This window comes from Dipodomys merriami, unplaced genomic scaffold (assembly GCF_024711535.1).
Source record: "Dipodomys merriami isolate MVZ:Mamm:240054 unplaced genomic scaffold, mDipMer1.0.p SCAF_126, whole genome shotgun sequence".
Lineage (NCBI taxonomy): Eukaryota > Metazoa > Chordata > Mammalia > Rodentia > Heteromyidae > Dipodomys > Dipodomys merriami.
In genome coordinates, this window is record NW_027202560.1 from 3,346,032 (window position 1) to 3,355,784 (window position 9,753).

Sequence of the window (9,753 nt, forward strand, 5' to 3'; positions counted from 1 at the left end):
TTATACCATACCAGGCATTATAACTGACCAGAGCTGATTTAAATTGTAGCGTTGCATACAAATGAGGTATCATTGCCTATGAGGGTGGGCGTCATTGAAGAGGTGGGGGTCCAGAGCCAATCCCCTGGGGTTACAATCATCGGTCCTATTGAACACTACAAGGCATGTGTCCTCCTCAACTCCTTCATGCTAATCAACTGGATTGCAGGCATCTTGCCATGGCTCACCTGAGCCAAGAGGCTTGTAATTAGTTGAAATGGTTCCGTGCACAGTAAGTCTCGCTGTTGGCTTCTGGGGCTAGAGGGAGTATTGTATTTTCTTACAGTCTGAGTGATAGCAACAGAAATCTGGCTTGGCTCTCTTGGATGGATGATGAATAGGCATTAATTTGTTCTTTCTTGGGGAACTTCAGTGAGTACAATGTGTGTTTTGAAGGATCAGGAATTGGATAAGTATTTCAGAGGCAAGCAGAGAGCTACCATTGTGTAACAAATCTTTGAGGGAACCTCAGACAACTTTCCTAATTTACTTTCGAAGTTATTGAGGCACCGAGAGCTGAAATTATTATTTGTTCACTAATTTAGTATTCATTGTTTGCCAGTATTTGGGCTTGAACTCAGCATGGGAACTCTGTCACTTGGTTTTTTGTTTGTTTGTTTGTTTTTTGTTCTCAAGGCTGGTGCTCTACCAGTTGAGTCATGTGTGGGCTTTCCTGCCTGGGCTGCCTTCAAACCATGATCCTCAGATCTCAGCCTCTTGAATAGTTAGGATTACAGGTGTGAGCTATGGGTGTGGCAATACTTTTGGGATATATGAATAAATGAATGACTAAATGAAATAAATACTGGTTTTAGTTTCCTTGTGAGTATTTTAGTACAGTTGACTTAAAAAAATTCCTTCCAAGCTAGGTGCCAGTAGCTCATGCCTGTCATCCTAGCTTCTCAGGAGGTTGAAATCTGAGGATTGCAGTTTAAAGTCAGCCTCGGAGGAAAGTCCATGAGACTCGTATCTCCAATAAACCACCAGAAAACTAGAAGTGGTACTGTGGCTCAAGTGGTAAAGTGCTCACCTTGAGCTGAAGAGCTGAGGGACAGTGCCCAGGCCCAGAGTTCAAGACCCATGACAGACAAAAAACAATCCTTCAAGTTCTAAATTTCAGTGACTTAGCTGCACCACCAAGTACCATGCAGTGGTGCACACAGATGTGGAGAGATGTGTTGTGTGCCAGGCCCTCTGGTGTGCGGCCATCCGGGTACTTACACACACTGAGATGCTGCGCTGCCATTGGATGGCATTTCCTTCCTGGGCCAGTGTTGCACACGTGGTCATCATTGACCAAAGTCTCTCTCATTATACGCAGCACAATTCTACTTATGATTAAAAGGAAGAGGAGGAGGAGGAAGGGCAAGAAACATCTTTCCAGCACTTTCTGTGTCCTGTATTTTGATTTATTTTGAGCCAGACACTTCATGGCTCATTTTAATCCTCGTTGCCATGGTCTGAGGCACAATGTTGAATTTGTACTCACCTAAGTAATATAGGGACAACGCCAGCATGTAGGGGTCAAGTATGACCCCTACCTGCCTTGTCTTTGCTAGGTATGCAGTCCTTTGTAAGGTGAAGGCCAGGGGCTCTCTTCTGGGGCTGCCAAGTTCACTTTTCCTTGTGGCTAACAAGCTTCTTGTCTAAACCTCCTATGTATAGGAATTATTTTCTCTGCAGATATGATTATGCTTTATATTTCCTTTCACCTGCAGCCCCAAGCAAGCCTTAACTTGCTGATTCCATTTGTCTTCTAAATCGCTCATGTGGAGATGGACATTACTGTAACCCATCCAGGACATCTCACAAGGCTTGGCAATAGAAAAGACATCCCAGAACCTGACGGGAGCAGGGCGGGTGGGGGTCAGCAGGCTCTGGGAAAGTGAGCTGAAAACTCCAGAGGTGCTCCAGTCTTTGGACTGCTGAGGCTTTGTGCTCTGGCCCACTGGCCACAGAAAGATGTCCACTCAGCCTGTGAAGAACGAGGAAGAGAGATAAGGGTTTCCTTCCTTCCTTCCCCCCCTCCCCTCTCTTTTCCTCTCCTCTCTCCTCTCCTCTCCCCTTCTCTCCTCTCCCTCCCTTCCTCTCCTCTCCTCTTCTCCCCTCCTCTCCTCTCCTTTATTCTCCCCCTCCCCTCTTCTTCCCTCCCCTCTTCTCCCCTCTTCTCCCCTTCCCTCCTCAATTGGTGATCCTCCAGTTCTGAGTTCCCTGAGTACCTAGGATCATAGACATGATGCCTAAATGTTGCAGCTGAAGCAAGGAGTTTGAGAAGTGTAGACTGCCTTACAGGAGGTTGCAAACTCCATAGGGACCACAAATGCCTTTAGGAGGTAAGGGAAGGAGAGAAAACTCTAGGATGTCTTTTAATTTAGTATACTTACTGGAGATACAAGGAACCACTGGAAGTACAGAAACTTAAGCTTTTGACCTTGTTTCTCTGACCAGAGACTATTCATTGAATTTGCAGCCCCTTATTCTGCTGCAGATGTCAAATCAGAAGCCATCTATCCACCACAGGCAGCTTTATTAGATATTCAAATTGGTTATGGAAATGCCCCGCCCACCTGCACTGGCCTCTTTCCAAAACCCAGCTAAGGATTCCTTGCAGACACACCCTCATGGCTGATTTGCCTGCTGTGATCTCAGCTCCTTTCCAAATGCTTGCCTGGGCAGCCTTCCCCTCCATTGTGCCTGTGCCTCTAGGACTAGGTGTGCCTCTAGGACTAGGTTCCCATGGAGGTTGGATATTGAGCTGCTTGTTAGAGGAGGAAACAAGGGCTGTTGTGTACAATGGCAGGCCTGAACTGGCCCCGAGGCAGGGCAGACACACTCCTAGGTGGGAATTGTCAGGGCATGGGGCAGGCATCCTGCCACTGGGCCCTGGGTCACTGTGGTGAGCACCGCTGCTCATATTGGAGCTTCTCTCTCTCTCAGAGAACAACGGGTTATGTCCAACCAGATTGTCTTCTCTAGGGAATCCGGATCTCCACCAATGCCTGGGTATGCCTGGAGCTTGAGTCCATGCCAGGCTCCATTCCTGTCCAGAACCTTTCATTCTAGAAGTTTCAACCACTCAGCCAACCCCCCTGCCCTTTGCTACATTCTCTTCTCTGATTCTGTGGCTTACACTCTTCATTTTCTATGAACTGTGGGTTTCCTTTCTGGCTGTCCTTGGTTCCTTCCCTTTAGTTTGATCATAAATTTTTTAATCAATAGGCTCTTCTTTTGCTTCTAGAAACTTCTTTCCTTGTACCTTTCATTTGGGGGATACTTCACTATACTCCTTTTGGGGGATTCAAGAGTGTTTATGAATTATTTCTTAAGTAGGCAAACTGTACATACTCTTTAGAGCAGTGTGTGTGTGTGTGTGTGTGTGTGTGTGTGTGTGTGTGTGTGTGTGTGTGTGTTGGCATGTGTTCATGTGTGCACATATGTGATTAAATACAACTTCAGAAGAGAGGTTCCGCTCCTGATTTCCTGATTCAGAGAATAAGGTACAGAAGATTCAACCCTGAGTAGTGAACAGAGGAGGGCCAGGCGGCCTGAGCTCCAGACCTTGTTCTCTGTACATGGCCATCTTATGTTACAATGGGACAAGTCTCAGTGTCAGAGCAGCAAAAGTACTGAGTTGAAACATTCAACCGTGGAAATCTTTTACAGATTATGCCCTCATGAAATGGATAGATTTGGCATGGGTTTGGAGTAACACATGTAGGAATTTATTGTTGGAATGTATTAGATCAGTTCTCTTCTCCTCCATTCTGAGGCTTTGGGATGGTTGCTGACTGGTTCACTTGCAGAAGTTTCCCTGTTTATAGCTCATGAGCAAAATGAGGGTGAGAAAGTGCACAGTGGAAACTGATCATTGACAATGATTTGGGCTCTTCTGCTCCCTCTGTCTGATAGTGCCAGTGACTTCTTAACTGGCATGGACTGTTTGCTGTAAGTTAGTTTCCTCTTATCACACAAACTGGTGAACTGTCATATTGTGTCTTTTCACGAGTATCCAAATGTAAGGCTGGCTGACAGCTAGTTTGTTGACTCCTAGAAGATAATAGTTATTGTCTCCAAACAACTTCGTTTCAAAGATTCATTACCTGAGTTCTGGAGCCACTTGTGAGGTGAAAGATCTTTATCAAGGTGGGAGGAAAGGCCACCATGATGGGTATAGCCTGCTGGGAGTAGACTCAGCCATTCTGTAAGTATACCCTATATCTCTTTGTGGCTGTGGAGGACCAAAACTTTGAATGCTCTTTCACTATTTGCTGAAAAGTGTCCCAGGCTTTTCATATCTTACTTGCTGAATGGCTTTGAATGGTCAATGCAATCTTAGGTACTACCCGTGGGAACTCAGATAAGCTATACAGGGAATTGTATTTAATCAAAGACTTCAAACAATAGAAATTAGGAGGCAATGGTGTGTTTGTATATTTAGGTTTCACTCTGTAAAAACAAAACAAAACAAAACAAAACTGAATAAAAACTTACCTCAGTGTTTAAGAGGAAAATCTGCTTTTAACAACTTCAATAAAGGTTGATCCCCCCATCTTAAAAAGTCCCGTCAAACTAACTTCTTAATGATTTATTAACCAATGAGGAAATAATATGAGCATTATAATTCCTTTGAATTGTATAAACCTGTATAAAAGATAGATAAAAATGACAGTCCAAGATAAATGAATGTTGAACTGATCTATTGAACTCTTCTAAAATATTCAGGTAGAAAAGAAGCCTAGATCCAGGCTACCTACTTAAAAAATAAAAAGATCAGAGCTTTCTAGAATTTGGCTTTGAAACTTGAATGAGTGTAGAGTTAAGCTTAATTTCCAGCTCTTGTTGGTTCCAGTTGAGGATGTGGATGGTATGCTTTAGTTCCAGGAGGAAGGTCAATCAGCTAAACATGACAGAATCCTTGGAGCAGAATGAGAGCAGTGTGGACAGGCCTTGGGTTTGACCTCAGAGCCTCATCCTGGGTAAGCTGGCCACCACCACTGGGCCAGTGCTCATCACAGCCTTATCTTTTGTGTTTTGAATCTGTTTTTTGTCTCGTCATGGTCTAATGAATATTTGTTAAGTTCTTGTTACTGCTGGTACCAGCTGCATGCCGTGGCCACTATGGAAAAGAAGACACATGCTTTCTGCCTTCATTGGTAAGATCTGGATGAGAAAACCCACTAATTCACCATGTATCATGACACATGCCTGTAATCCAAGCTACTTGGCAGGTGAAGGTTGTAGGATTAGGATCTACAGTCAGCCTGGGCAAAAGAAGAGACCTTATCTAATAAAAGAAACTAAAAGCAAAAGGAATTGGGGGTGTGGCTCAAGTGATAGAGGTCTTACCCAGCAAACATGAGACCCTGAATTCAATCTCCTACACTGCAAGAGAAGTAGAAGGAGGAGGAGGAGGAAGAGGAGGAAGGAAAGGAAAAGAAGGAGGAAGAGGAGGAGGAGAAGCAGCAGCAGGAGGAGGAGGAAGAGGAGAAAGGGAGGAGGAGGAGGAAGAAGAGATGGAAAGGAGGGAGAAGAGGAGGAAAGGAAGAGGAATATTAGAAGAAGAGGAAGAAGTAGAAAAGAGAGGAAGCAGAAGAGGAGTAGGAAGAGAAAACATGAGTGAGTTATTTCCAGATACAGATAAGGCAGTTTGGGAACGGGGATATTCGGTTAGCTCACAAATGGATTTACTGTTACAATAAACACACTATAAGTTGAAAGCATCGGAAGTCATAAATGCATGAGATACCCGCTATCCACTGAACCTCACAGCTTAGCAGCAACTGTCCACCTTTGTGGTCATGTGGCTGACTGGGGGCTTCTAACTGCACCCCACTGCCTGAGTCTTGAGGGCAAAGCCTCCTGCATAGTCCTGGCCTGGGAAAAGATCTACATGCAAAGTTCTAAGTGTAACGAGCATGATTGACCCGTCCAGCAGGCCAGGTAATTTGGTGGGGGATCCGAGAGGGCACCTCCTAAAAGAACCAAGGGGGGTGAGAGAGGATCGAGACCAAGCGCATAAAGAAAAACAGAGTCAGTCTGAGTCGCGTCAAGGTCTCATTTATTGGCAAAGAAACTTAGGTTTTTATAAGGAAAGAAGGGGAAGTACTGTATGGAAGGGAGGGGCGGACGGAAATTTCTTTACGGTGAAGTCAGGGCAGGGTCTTTTTGGTCCACCGGTTTTGGTAATTGACCGGCCCAGCCTGTTTTAGGAAGTAATCTAAATGTACACCTTGGAATTTCCAAAAACGGCTATTTGTCATGGCTTAATCAGGTGTTTGAAAAAGGCCAGAGCATTCTCAGGCAGGTTTCAGGTCTCCAACAATTCCCCCTCCTTTTATTAAAATGGCCAGAGTTGACTTTTGGCCCGGCTGAGAGAACCACTGTCTTAGGCTATATGCGGTGCCTCCTGCTTCTGGCAACGTGCCATGTTGAGCAGGTCTCGACGACCTCTGACCTCTGTACATTGTGCCTCCAGCGCAGGCCCCATACTAATCCCGTCATTGAGTACTCTCTAGCTAGCCCGGGGGGTGGGGGGGAGGTCGGGACCGTGAGGCGCTGAACCTGAGCCCTTGCTCTGCCTCAACAGCCTGTTCTTGGGTTTCCACTCAATGGTAGTGTACTGAAACGGTTTTGGTAAGGGTCAAATCGATCTGGTTTTTAATAAACTGAGTTAGCCGTTGAAAAGCCCAAGGGCCAAAGGAAATTAGCAAAAGTAATCCAACAAGGGGACCCAGGAGGGGAAGAACATAGGGTAAAAGTCCCCCCCCAAGCAGCCCAAATAGGGCGCTCAAAAACTCATGTCGCCGTCTTTCAATCTCCTCCTGATGTTTTCTAACTCAATCTCTTACAATGCCAGACTTATTGGCATAAAAACAGCACTTTTCCTGTAAAGTTAAGCAAATGCCACCTCTGTCAGCAGTTAAAAGATCTAAACCTCTGCGATTTTGTAAAGCCACCTCAGCTAATGAATCTAACTGATCCTGAAGATCTTTAACAGACTGATAAACTTTAGTAATATCATCAGCTAATTGTTGTGAAAGCTTGGAGTATGAGGAGACAGCAGTGGCTAATCCTGCAGTCCCAGTGCCTAAAGTACCAGCCACTCCAAGTCCTATCAGTAGGGGAATAAATTGTACCACCCTTTTATGTCAGGGAACAAAATAATCAAAGGCAGGAATGGGTACTGGCTCATCTCCGGAAATCAAGTCAATGTCTGGGAGCAAAATAGCTGGAATACAGAGCCCTGTCCAATTTTGTGGAAGTACAGTATAGGCCATATTATTGCCACAAACAAAAACCTGGCTCTGTTGTGAGTATAGGGAGGCAGAAACATTAATAACATTGTTGCACAGGGAAAAGGAGGATATCCCAACATCAATGTCATACTACCTGGGGAAGTTTATAACACTCTTTGCAATAAAACAATTAGCGCGGATGATCAAACTGAGGTAGTCACTCTGGGAGGTAAGGGTTAGGGAATCTACAGTGTTACAGGCTTGTGATTAACACTTGGCCTAGTCTGCTGGGCTCATCAAATGGCCCTTATCTTGAGCCCCCTAAATCGGGAGTTTTTACACAGGAATGCGGAGGAACATACTCCTTGTTTCTTATCTTGGGTCCCATTTAGCCATTTGGGGAATTTACTTGTTAGCCCTTTAATTACGACTACAGAGCTTGTCCCAGGGCCAACATCTAGACTCTGAAACTTTTTATATATCTCCAGGGAGGGGAAGGGTCAGTGCTAGCGCAAACAAGTTTACAGAAGCAAAACCAGCAGTTAGCAATTGTAAAATGTAACTCTAATTTTTAATTTTTTATTCCCCCATTTTTCTTTGGGCTAATTTTAATCTTAAAATTTAGGGGGTTCTTATCTCAGTCGTAGGGGTGTCTCTATATTATCTTGTGGGGTGTCAGTTGTTCTCAATGCTTGGTATTTGGATCTCAGAACTAATAGAAGGACTGCGCTGATCTTTTTCTTTTACAAAAGACACCAGTCTGTTGAGTATACAAGGTCCGATTGTAACAAAAATAACAGTACCAGAGCCCCTTACATTTTTTTTTTCAAGGCTTTCTTTACTACCCTCTTTTTTTACGATTTTTTGAGCATCTTCGTGGCTGTAGTTTAAAACTGCCCAATTTTCCTTTGGCTTGTGGAACCTTTATCTTAGAACAGCCTTAAGGCACCACTGTGATGCAGAAGCTTGCTAGATTTTAAGGCTAAGAGTATTACCTCCACTGATAACACACTCAGGTTATTACCATACCAGAGCCAAACTAGGCTGTGACCATAGAGTGGATTTCCAGTCACTATGCACTGAAGTGCCTAAGGCAAGCAAGCCAGTGATATTCTTGTCCCCAGTATCCACTGTGGGAATAGAGGGTTTCTGGATATCACCCAAAAGAATGTCCCACAATATCTTAGATTTAGCAGCAGTCAACCAGGAAGCCGACTCAGGTGATGGAATCAGGCAGGAGTTTCTCCAGGTGGCTGTCAGGCCATCGTTGAACTTTACCCATTAGGGTATGCAGCAGCAGCAGCAGCAGCAACAGCAGGGTCTCTCAGTGGCTCCAAGGGACTGTCACACCTCATGCTGGGCTGTAAATTCCTACAGAGACTGGTTAAGGATACATTGCATAGGCTTGGCAGGCTTTGATCCTGCTGGTTTTTAAGATCTTTAAACAATAGCCCAGGACAATTTACCAAAATCACAACTCTTTTTTTTTTTTTTTTTTTTTTTTACTAACCAGATATTTTTGTAAAATAGACACAGAAGGCTCAGAAGGCTTAGTCTTGTAGCCATCTCTGACAGATGCAGTCTTCACACCTTGAACACCTACAACAGTTAACACTATTCTTTGTGCCTTTTTTTTTTTTTTATCTATCTTGCCTCATTTTTCCAAAACTGACTCTGGACCCTTGATCTTAAATTGGGGGTAGAAGGGCGAAGGTCCATTTTCTGTAACTTCTTCAAGCTGACTTTAGGGGCATTGATCTTACCTAGCCAGGAACTTATAACCTTAGCCTATTTTACAAAGAGGCCATCAGGGTTAGATGTCATTAAGAACAATATTTTAACTTTTGACAACTGCACAGACCTTTTCTCTGGCTACAGCAGTGTAGCTTGTTTAGCACTCTAGTTTGCAAAAGCATCTTCCTAGATGGCTTAGGAATGTGACCTCTAATGATCCCAACAATGCCTAAGATGCTTAAGTTACCTTTGCAGGCCTTTAGACAGATATCAATAGAAACACACTCTCAGGTTTACAAACTTTTTCCTGAGCAGATGAATTTCATGTAGCTGGTGTCAGCTCAATATTTCAATATTACTGCTAATTAGAGCTTTTGGTACATAAAGGGGTTGAGATTTAAACTATCCCCCACATTTTATAACATTAGCTTTTCACTATCACAGAGGACTGGCAAGTTCTTGTCCCTTACAAGGTAGTCATGAACATTAGGCATGCTTCCAAACTATCTTCCTATGACCTCCTGGCTTTGACCTGTTTTGAAGGGCCACGCACAAATGACTCTAGGATCTGACATTTCTGCCATCCAAGCAGTGGCTTTACTGCCTCTGGATGCTCCTCCATTGCTTTCGTCCCAGGAGTGTCTTCTCCACATTGGGATAAATGCCTCATTGGCATTTCCCTTTAGCTGGTCTCTGGACTTGAACTCGGGGCCTGAGCACTGTCCCTCAGCTCTACAGCTCAAGG

General features: G+C 44.2%; 1 long non-coding RNA gene across 1 annotated transcript; it reads right to left on the bottom strand.

Moving 5' to 3' along the window:
- Nucleotides 1-8,091: 8,091 nt before the first annotated feature.
- Nucleotides 8,092-9,382, bottom strand: LOC138824114 (uncharacterized). Its single transcript, XR_011370998.1, has 2 exons — nucleotides 8,785-9,382; nucleotides 8,092-8,654 (listed from the first exon to the last, which is right to left on the bottom strand). It is a non-coding gene; the product is annotated as an uncharacterized lncRNA (long non-coding RNA).
- Between the last annotated feature and the right edge of the window lie 371 nt (nucleotides 9,383-9,753).